Source organism: Lepisma saccharinum, chromosome 20, assembly GCF_977018435.1.
Source record: "Lepisma saccharinum chromosome 20, izLepSacc3.1, whole genome shotgun sequence".
NCBI lineage: Eukaryota > Metazoa > Arthropoda > Insecta > Zygentoma > Lepismatidae > Lepisma > Lepisma saccharinum.
In genome coordinates this window covers 51087435-51096609 of record NC_139248.1, presented here as the reverse complement: position 1 = coordinate 51096609, position 9175 = coordinate 51087435, and positions in this window count along the sequence as shown.

The following is a 9175-nucleotide window of genomic DNA, read 5'->3' as shown; positions in this document are numbered from 1 at the left end:
CAAATTGTCAGAAGTAATATACATGAAGCACGTTAAAATTTGGACAGTAACAATGTTAAAGCAAATATGATACTATAATGTAAAAATAACATTAAAAACAAAATTGTTGATACGCAACAAAGAAAATAATAATAAAAGCAATTTATGAGTGATCAGAGAGAAAAAAATGTTTTGTCGAAACCTGTTTCATCTCTCTATTTGTAGATTAAGTTGACTTTTTTGTTGAGTCGAGCATTCTTGTAATTCAAACGTCCTCAATGCAATAATGGCATTCAGATGGCCAAATTTTTTCATGACATCCGCTAGATTTGTGGAAATTGTGACAAAACCCGAACTGTTCCAAACTTCCTTCTCGGGAGCAAACAAGGACAACACTTTTTATAAAATGCCTTGTGTACGATTTCGTTTTTGTTTTTAATTCGGTTAGGGTAGGTCTTGGTTTGCTGTCTTTTCTGTAAAGTTCAATGAACTAATAGCTTTCGTCTCCAGCCGTTCGATCATACAACATTCTCAACCCTACGCTCGCAACCCTCGCTTTCTTGTCCTGCCACTGCGTGCACCTGGTCTTGGGGCTGTTGGAACAGGTGGATGCGAGCTGTTCCCTCGGAAGCTATTTCGCAGCGTTTAGCCAAGGCATTTAGCAGACGATTAACTGTAGAAGATTTTTCCAGTTCGTTATGAATGTCAGACGCAATTTTGCAATGAGATTAGGAAACTATAGACTTACTACACTCAAAACTATCACTACGATGCAATTAAATTTTAGCACATAGCAAAAACTCGAAGGAAAACGAATTCGCTGTCTCTCGTAGGGAACAGCTAGAGAGTTCAGCTTCCCTGGTGGGAAGTGGGGGACCATGAGGATCGTTTACCTTCGCGCGTGGTCGGAAATACTCGGCGTCAGGCACTAGAAGTAAACAAACGTCCAGTCACGGTGAAAGTTTTCTTCGGCATGTTGATTTCGGGAGAAGGAAGTGTTCTTATTATATTAATATAGATAATTAAAATAGCTTCAATGGGCGATAAGTAGGAGGGAACAGCCTGTTCCCTCTGTTCCATGGAGGGAGCGCCACTGACACATACGTATGTGCACCTTAGGTTTCAATTAGTAGGAAAAACATAAAAACCTTTAACATTATCAGATTTGTTTATTAACTTATATTCATTTGATTCTTACAATAGCCGGCACCCATGGTGGTGTGGTTAGCACATTATATTACCATGCCAGGGGTGCCGGGTTCGAATCCTGTCCTGAGCATGGGTGTTTGTGAGTGTCCATTCATCAATTTCATCACATAATCACTCATCCACATCTTTGCAAATTAACCAAAAGTGGCACAAAAAGCAAAGTAAAATAAAGCAAATTAATCAATCAATCTTACAATATTGAGCAGCTGGACCATTTTCAAATTATATTTCTTAGCTGTACATATATGTGGTGGAATTGTTAGTGTTATCATTTCTAGCATGAAAGTGCTCTAATACCAAACTAGAGATCCCAGGTTCGATCCCAGATGCAAGTTCTAACATTTTGTTGATTCAGATTTTTCCCAAAATTTTTTGGTGAAAATGGGGAAGAGATGGTACTTGATAACAAAAATTGGGCACTGGTCTTGAGAACTAGAAAGATGTTGACTCCATGCACTGAACACACACAACTCAGCTGTTGAAAATGTCCAAAATGGCCATTACCTAACTGCAGGTATAGGTTGTTTGTTAAATTTCCTATCTTTCCTTGTCTCGCTTATCTGGATTATAACAGGAAGAACCAATTAAGTAAATTTTTATAGGATGATTGTAACATTATTTGGCCAAATTATTGGTCTATATCCAATTAGAATTAACTGGCATGTTGAGTTCAGCCAATTAACATATTCCGTGCAGGATCATTTTATTATCACTAGTTCAATAAAATCGTTGAACATTAGAACTCTAGATTTTTTCATGTGAATGCATTCTTCATCATGTGATGAATTTGGTACTTCACTCACATTCGTCTGATTAATAGTCTGGATAATGTCTTCATCATCAATAAAACCTAGCCTGTCCCATGACAGAGTGGTTAGCACATGGTGATATGGTGCCAGAGGCCCGGGGTTCGAATCTCAGCCTCGACATGGATGTTTGTGAGTGTCCATTCTTCAATTTCATCATATCATTACTCATCCCCATCTTTGCAATTAGCCAAAAGTGGCACAAAAGCAAAGTTAAATACAGCAAATGAATCAATCAATAAAACCTAGAATGAAGAAGAACACCATGCTTATTATGTTACAAGAGACATAAATTGAAGTAGATTGATTGATTTGGTGTTTTAAGTCCACTTATGTACAGTAAGGCTAATCGGAACTGGACCTACAGTTTAAAGTGGGAACTGAACCACTATGTTCCTCCCCCAGGTATCGAACTCCAGACCCCTATAAATTGAAGTAGAATATAATGTACAGAGCACATAATAATTCCTACATTCTGTAACCACGATAATTCAATTATGTTAGATCATGGAGATTTATTTCATAGTGCCTAAAATGTCAGGAGCATGACTTCTTTTTTATTTTATAAATCTCTTCCAGAATTCTTTATGCATCTTATGTATTGATAAAAAGTGCTATTTCATGTTCAAGTTGATAAATTCTTATGTACAAATAATTTACGTAAATGTGAAACAAGAAATTCCAACATCCAGTTATGCATTTTATTGCGTAAAATATAGTAACAATTTTTATAACAATTAGCATTAGAATTTCACCATTGTCTTGATGTTGTTGGGTTGATGGCACTCTTCTTTAATATGGTTGTGGTTTTATTTGAATGGTGTGGCTATTGAACACTTGTGGTTCCAACAGGATGGCATTATATGCCATGCCTCCCATGAGATGATTGCCTTGTGGCACAACATATTTCTTTCGCGGAAATTTGACCACAACTGGCCAGTGAGGTCATGTGACATGACACCCTTGCAAATTCTTCCTTTGGGTGTATGTGAAATCGTAGGTTTATGAAAAGAACCCCCGAAACCTACCAGAACTGAAGGAGGAAATTCGATGTGTCACCACCGAATCTAGTGTGAGTCACCAGTAATTTCATCAATAGAGTGACTAGAGTGACTACCTGCAGCGCAAGCGTGTGGCACAAAAAGACAGATATTGTCTCTCATTCTTAACTGGCAATATGTACCCTTTGTAATGATGTAGAAATGTATGTCACTTCATGAAAATAAAATATTTTTTTCCCGTAATTAAATCCGGCATTCTTGTTGGGCCACCTTTTATCTAGCAAGTAGAATTTACAAAATCAAGAACTTCTATGTTATGCTATTTAACTCTGCCAACTTACAAAGGGGTCTACAGAAAGGATCATCACTTAAACTGGGCTTACATCATGGATATGTATCTTAAATGATTTAATCAAAAACTGCTTTTGTCTCAAAGAATCTAGTTGTAAACTAGTTTGGCAAAAAATGATAATAATAATAAGCTTGTTTTAAAATTTCCTTTCAGTGGTTATAAATAAAGTATAGAGATGAGATACTTTAGTCAGTAAATCATTGACTACATGTTTTGAGTAAGGCACTTGTGGTATGTGTCATAATGCATTAGATATATGTCAAATTCTTTTACATAAGTGACAGCACCTGCTGGTAATGAGAAAGCAGGATTGTGCTGTAAAAGTTTGGATATCACAATGGGGTAAAAGTTCAAGAAAATAAATGTGTAAACTGCATCTGCATCTGTGCAAAATATTTCATATTCTGATTTGGATTCTGTGCCTGATTCATCAAGTAGAGCATAAAAATCTGTCTTCCCTTTCAAAATCATAACACTCCCCAAAATAAAGATTTCTCACAACAAAGGGAGAAAAGGCTGAGCATCTGAAAACGTAACCATTTAGCCTGTTGAGAAGGTAATATTCCATATAGATTTATACTTAACTTTTAGTTACTTATATTACAAATAATTTCGGTACAAATTTTAAACCTATTTTTCAGTCTAACATTATTTCTAAATTCTCTGGTGTGGTAAAATTACATTTTCGTCATTAGTTACAACAATATACATTACAACAAATGTATTCAAAATGTTAATCTGAGACCTACAGAAACTGAAATAACAGTCATTGAAGTTTGTTAAATTTTAAGATTCTGACTGCAAAGGTAGCTTATGTATATGGAATCAAAAAGTCTTACCCTGCTATACTCTATTAAGTGCATCAATTAACATATATTATTACGAAACTTACCAACAATGACTAACTTCAGATTTCATTGTTGTAGATTTTATCCTTAGGAAGCAATTGTTTGTGTTACCATGGTTGAAAGAGATTATAAGGTAACTGGGGGAATAACGCCTATTGAGGTAATAATGCCAGGTGGATATATCTCGAAAAGTTGAAAGTGAATTCGAGAGATGGCAAATGCAGTGTGAGCGTTACTAGCAAGTAAGTCACGTGATTCCTTTGTTCTAATGTCGCGCCATTCTTTCCAGTGTGAGTTAGCTGTTTGTGGTGAAAGCGGCTATATGGAGACGCTGATGTAAAATTGGGAAGGTAAGTTCTTAGTGTGCAGAAGTTTTTTGCTCACATTAGAGGTTCGTGCTCTGTATTATTTTTGTACGTGGGTCGTTATGTTTTCCAAACATACTACTAACTAATTCTCTTTGTTTTGAGGAAGAAGCAAAATGCATTCCAAAAGAGGAATTTGCATATTATGGGTAATAGTGCAAACTTCAATTTGGGGTAATAGCACCAACTTCAATTTGGGGTAACAATGCCAACATTGCTATTGTGTTTATTGTTAATATAAGATATCTTCAACACGGGAATTTTTCCATTTTGTTCTGATATAATTCCTGACCATGCTTTTGCTCCTAGCATTGTAAGCAGTTTGCCTGGTGAAGAAGTTGCTACTGGTCCAGCGTGCGCAACATCAGTTCCAGAAGTAAGATCGGCAGAAGACAATGACAATTTACAAGAAACATCAAATGATGACCAATTGCCATCAACTTCATTCCATGGACTATTACCAAGTCCATGTAAAACCTCAAAGGCCCTTAAAAAAAAGTACAATGCCGTTAACACTCTTGCCACAGTTTTACGGAAAAATATTTTCTGCGATGAACAGGGAGAAGAGGAAGATGAAGGAACAGAGAAAAAAAATTGCCAACTACTTCTGGTGATATTACAATGTTGAAGAGAAACATATCAAAGTGGAAAGAAGCTCATAAATCAAGCATTAGATAGAAACAGAACAAATCGGAATCCTGGTATTGTCCCATATGTAGGGAAGATCGAATACTCGATATGAGAATGTGTATAGTGTGTGCAAAGTTTGTACATGAAGAATATGTCGGACTTACAAAGCATGACAAAGAAAAATTTGTGTGCCCTATGTGTAGCTAATCTGAAATCATAAACACTCTGTTCTATCGTGGCCATACAGAATTTTTTTACTTGTAAAAGTAAAGTTCATCATCCATATAGCACCGTGTCATGAAGTCACAATTAGGGGATGTGAGGATATAGCCCCACACATTCTCTATCTTGGCCACTTCAGAGGTGATGTATTCAGCACCATGCTCTGGCCACCTTTACATACCCCCTACCCCCATGCCCCTGGGAACCCATTGATTTGAGGCTTGGTGAGCCCCAGAGGCATGTTTTGCAGGGGCAAGGCCAAAATATTCTGACTTTACGGGTATCTCACATAATGGCCAAATGCCAAACCTACTAGATATAAGTAACATAAGTAAGATACTGGGACTAATTGTTCCAGTAGAACAGCATAGCTGCACAATATGTGTTCACAACAGGCCTCAGAATGATAAAATGTTTGATTACTTGGTTACATTATTTCAGTGTGAATAATGTTTTTGTGAAAGTGTTGAGGAAACATTTCAAAACAATGTTTAACCATTTACCACACTAGCATAAAGAATTTTGTACAATAAAATAATTTCAATAAATTACTACAGTATATTGATATTCTTATTACATGTTTGAATTTGTACCACATATCTGCTGAGCATAAGTTTCTTGTAACTTTACAAAATTCAAGTATTCTATTTATTAATATCTGCACCAGCTTGAATACTTAATTAGATTTCATTTATCTGATAACAATAGTTTTATCAATTCCAGTACATTCCATCTATTGGTTCCATTTTACTTATTGGTTTCAGATAAATACGGCGTACCCCAATTAATTTATTAGTCACAATTGAATATATTTTATTCTAACAATCAATTGCTTCTAATACCGTTTAATAACTATATTTGCTATTGGAAGCAATCAGCTGGGTTTGGACAGTAATAGTTGGAGTAATTCTTAAGCATTTTGCAAATTCAGTTTGGCTTCTTGATCCTGCTTATTAGGATGCAACATTTCAGCAAGAGAGCAACACATGAGAATTTCCAATTATACAATTTTGATGTCTATGAACAGAGAGAAGATAACAACAAGGCAGAACTTGTCAAATATCAAGAAATGTAATCGTTCTGATGAGAAAAAAGAAAAATTGCTTAAACCAATGTAATTGTTATGAAGTGATGCATAAGTAGCTGTAATTCGAACACTAAGATGACATTTTCAGAGCTTTAGTAAAAAGAGTATTGTAAATTTGTGAATTGGTTCATTATGTCAAGTGAACTTTCTCATTATCCTGACGAGTGTATATTAAAAGCAGGACTCAAATCTTATATATTATATAAAAAAAATGTTATTTTTTTTTTACAAGGAGAAGGGGAGAGATTGAGACTGTCCTATTCTCAAACTATGATGTTCAAAGCTAATATTATTTATGTTATTGATGTTGTTTTTAACTTATGCATGTTTGTTTTATATATATATTGTTATAATCATCTTATCACGCTCTGTAAAATACAAGAAATCAAATTGCTGTAACCATAGCAACGAGAAATAATAAGTTCTAAAAAATGGTGATGGAAGTGGTGAGATTTTCTGCGCCTGTATTGTATTTGTTTTAAATATAACGATCATCGTTAGTTACGCAATTTTATTTGCATTGTTAACACTGTTCTGCAAAATTAAACTTTTTGTCTATCCCATGAACCAAAATAGGTGATTCTTATAGATTTTGAGCTCCTGAGTTCGAATCCGCAACCCATTTTTCTCCAGGACGTACCAGTTTTGAGGGAGGGGGTGGGGGCAGGTTTCAATGACCACGTGAAGGTGCTATTCTCCCCCCACATAAATTTTCATGCTATCATCAGAATTTCAATATAAAAAAAGCAGATACACCTACATAAAGAGTAAAAGTTCAACACTTACATGTCAATTGGTGTTCCTATTCCTCTTGTAATTTGTACAGGGTGTCTCACGTGTCGCATTCCAACAGAAGTCTGCCAACATATTCACACTCCATTTCCCACTGTAGCGCCTCTCCATGGTAGCTATTTGTTGATGAAACCTTTCACTGTGTTCATCGGAGACCTCCCCCAAGCTGTACTGCTGAGGGAAGAAGTCCAAGTGACAATGCAGGAAATATAACTTGAGGGACATATTACATCCCATGGTAGGAAATGAAGTAATTAACCTGCCCTCAATGTCTTTGTAATTAGGTGACTTATGATTCCTGAGAAAATTACTGCACACGTCTCGAAAGGCCTCCCAAGCCTCATGTTCCACATCACTCAGCTTAGAAGGAAATGTAGGATCCTTCAAAACGTCTCTGATTTGAGGCCCTGTTAAAACACCTTCTTTCCCCTTGGCCTTGCCAAGTCTTGGGAACAGTTTTCTGAGATGAGTAAATGCTTCACCATCCCGCTTCATGACCTTGACAAATACCTTCATTAGACCTAATTTTATATGGAGAGGTGGTAAGAATACTTTCTCCAGATCCACAAGACGTTCATTAGCCACATTCATTTCTCCTGGGACCAGTTGGTTCCTTGGTGGTCATTTTGTGATGGTGTACTGCTCTTTGGCTCGACTGTCCCAATGACACAAGAAACAGCAGTGTTTGGTGTAGCCTCCTTGTAAACCGGTGAGGATGGCAATAACCTTAAGGTCAGCACATACACACCACTTAAATTGTTCGTAATTTATTTCTGTAGTAGGTTCCACATGTTCTCGTATGTTTCTTTCATATGCACAGCATGAGCAACAGGGATGGCAGGATGTTGATTGCCATTGTGTAGTAACACTGCCTTCAGGCTAGTCCGTGACGAATCTATGAACAGTCTATATTCTTCAGTGATGTAGTCAAATTTCAGTTGTTCCATAAGCGACGGAATGTCACTGCAATACACCAAATCACCATCCTTTGTAAAATTAGGAACTAGGCTCACCTCTCTTTTTCTGTACATCGATATATTCACATCTTGGTCAAGTCGATTCCATTGTTGAAGTCGTGATGTAAGTAACAGGGCCTTGGTCTTTGGAAGGTTTAAGTCTCTCATAAGATCATTCAGTTCTTTCTGACTTATCACATGTGGTTCCTTAGTGTCAGACACTGGGGCGTAATTGGGATCTGAATGCGTACTCGAAGATTGTGCAACATCCTGACAAGTTGCAGGTTCTTCGTCGGATGAAACACTGCTCAGTGTGTATGAGTCTGGTGGTACGGGTACAGTCAGAACAACATCATGTGGGACAGGTCTCCTCGTGGAATCCAAGTCAGGATACTGTATTTTATGCTTCGTGCCTTTTGAGAAACCTGAAATATTGGTCAGGCAGAAATAACAGTCTGCAACATGATCCCATGGCTTGCGCCAAACCATAGGTACGGCGAACGGCATTGATTTATGTGTACCTTTCAACCATCCTTTTAGAGTATGCACACACGAGTTTCAACTTTGTTTAAGAACCCAGTTCCAATCCTGGTCGCCGACTTTACACCCAAAGTACAGGTGGTACACCGTCTTTAGGAACGGTGACAATGGCCTACTTTGTCCCTTGAAGACCACTTCCCCACATATGTAGCAGAATGAATCTACAGAGTTTGCAAGTTTGTAGCATGTTGGTTTAACACAAATGTCAATATTTCATGCAGAAATATTTTTCCTTAACGGTATACACAGACACAGAGTAATGCGACTCTCTTACACAACGATCACCTCGGAAGTAAAATATGTGCTTCACGAGACAACGAGGTGGATGTCTTGGTGCCTTTTACCAGCCACATCCAGTTTGTCATCTAGACAAGAGGTTGCCAACGAA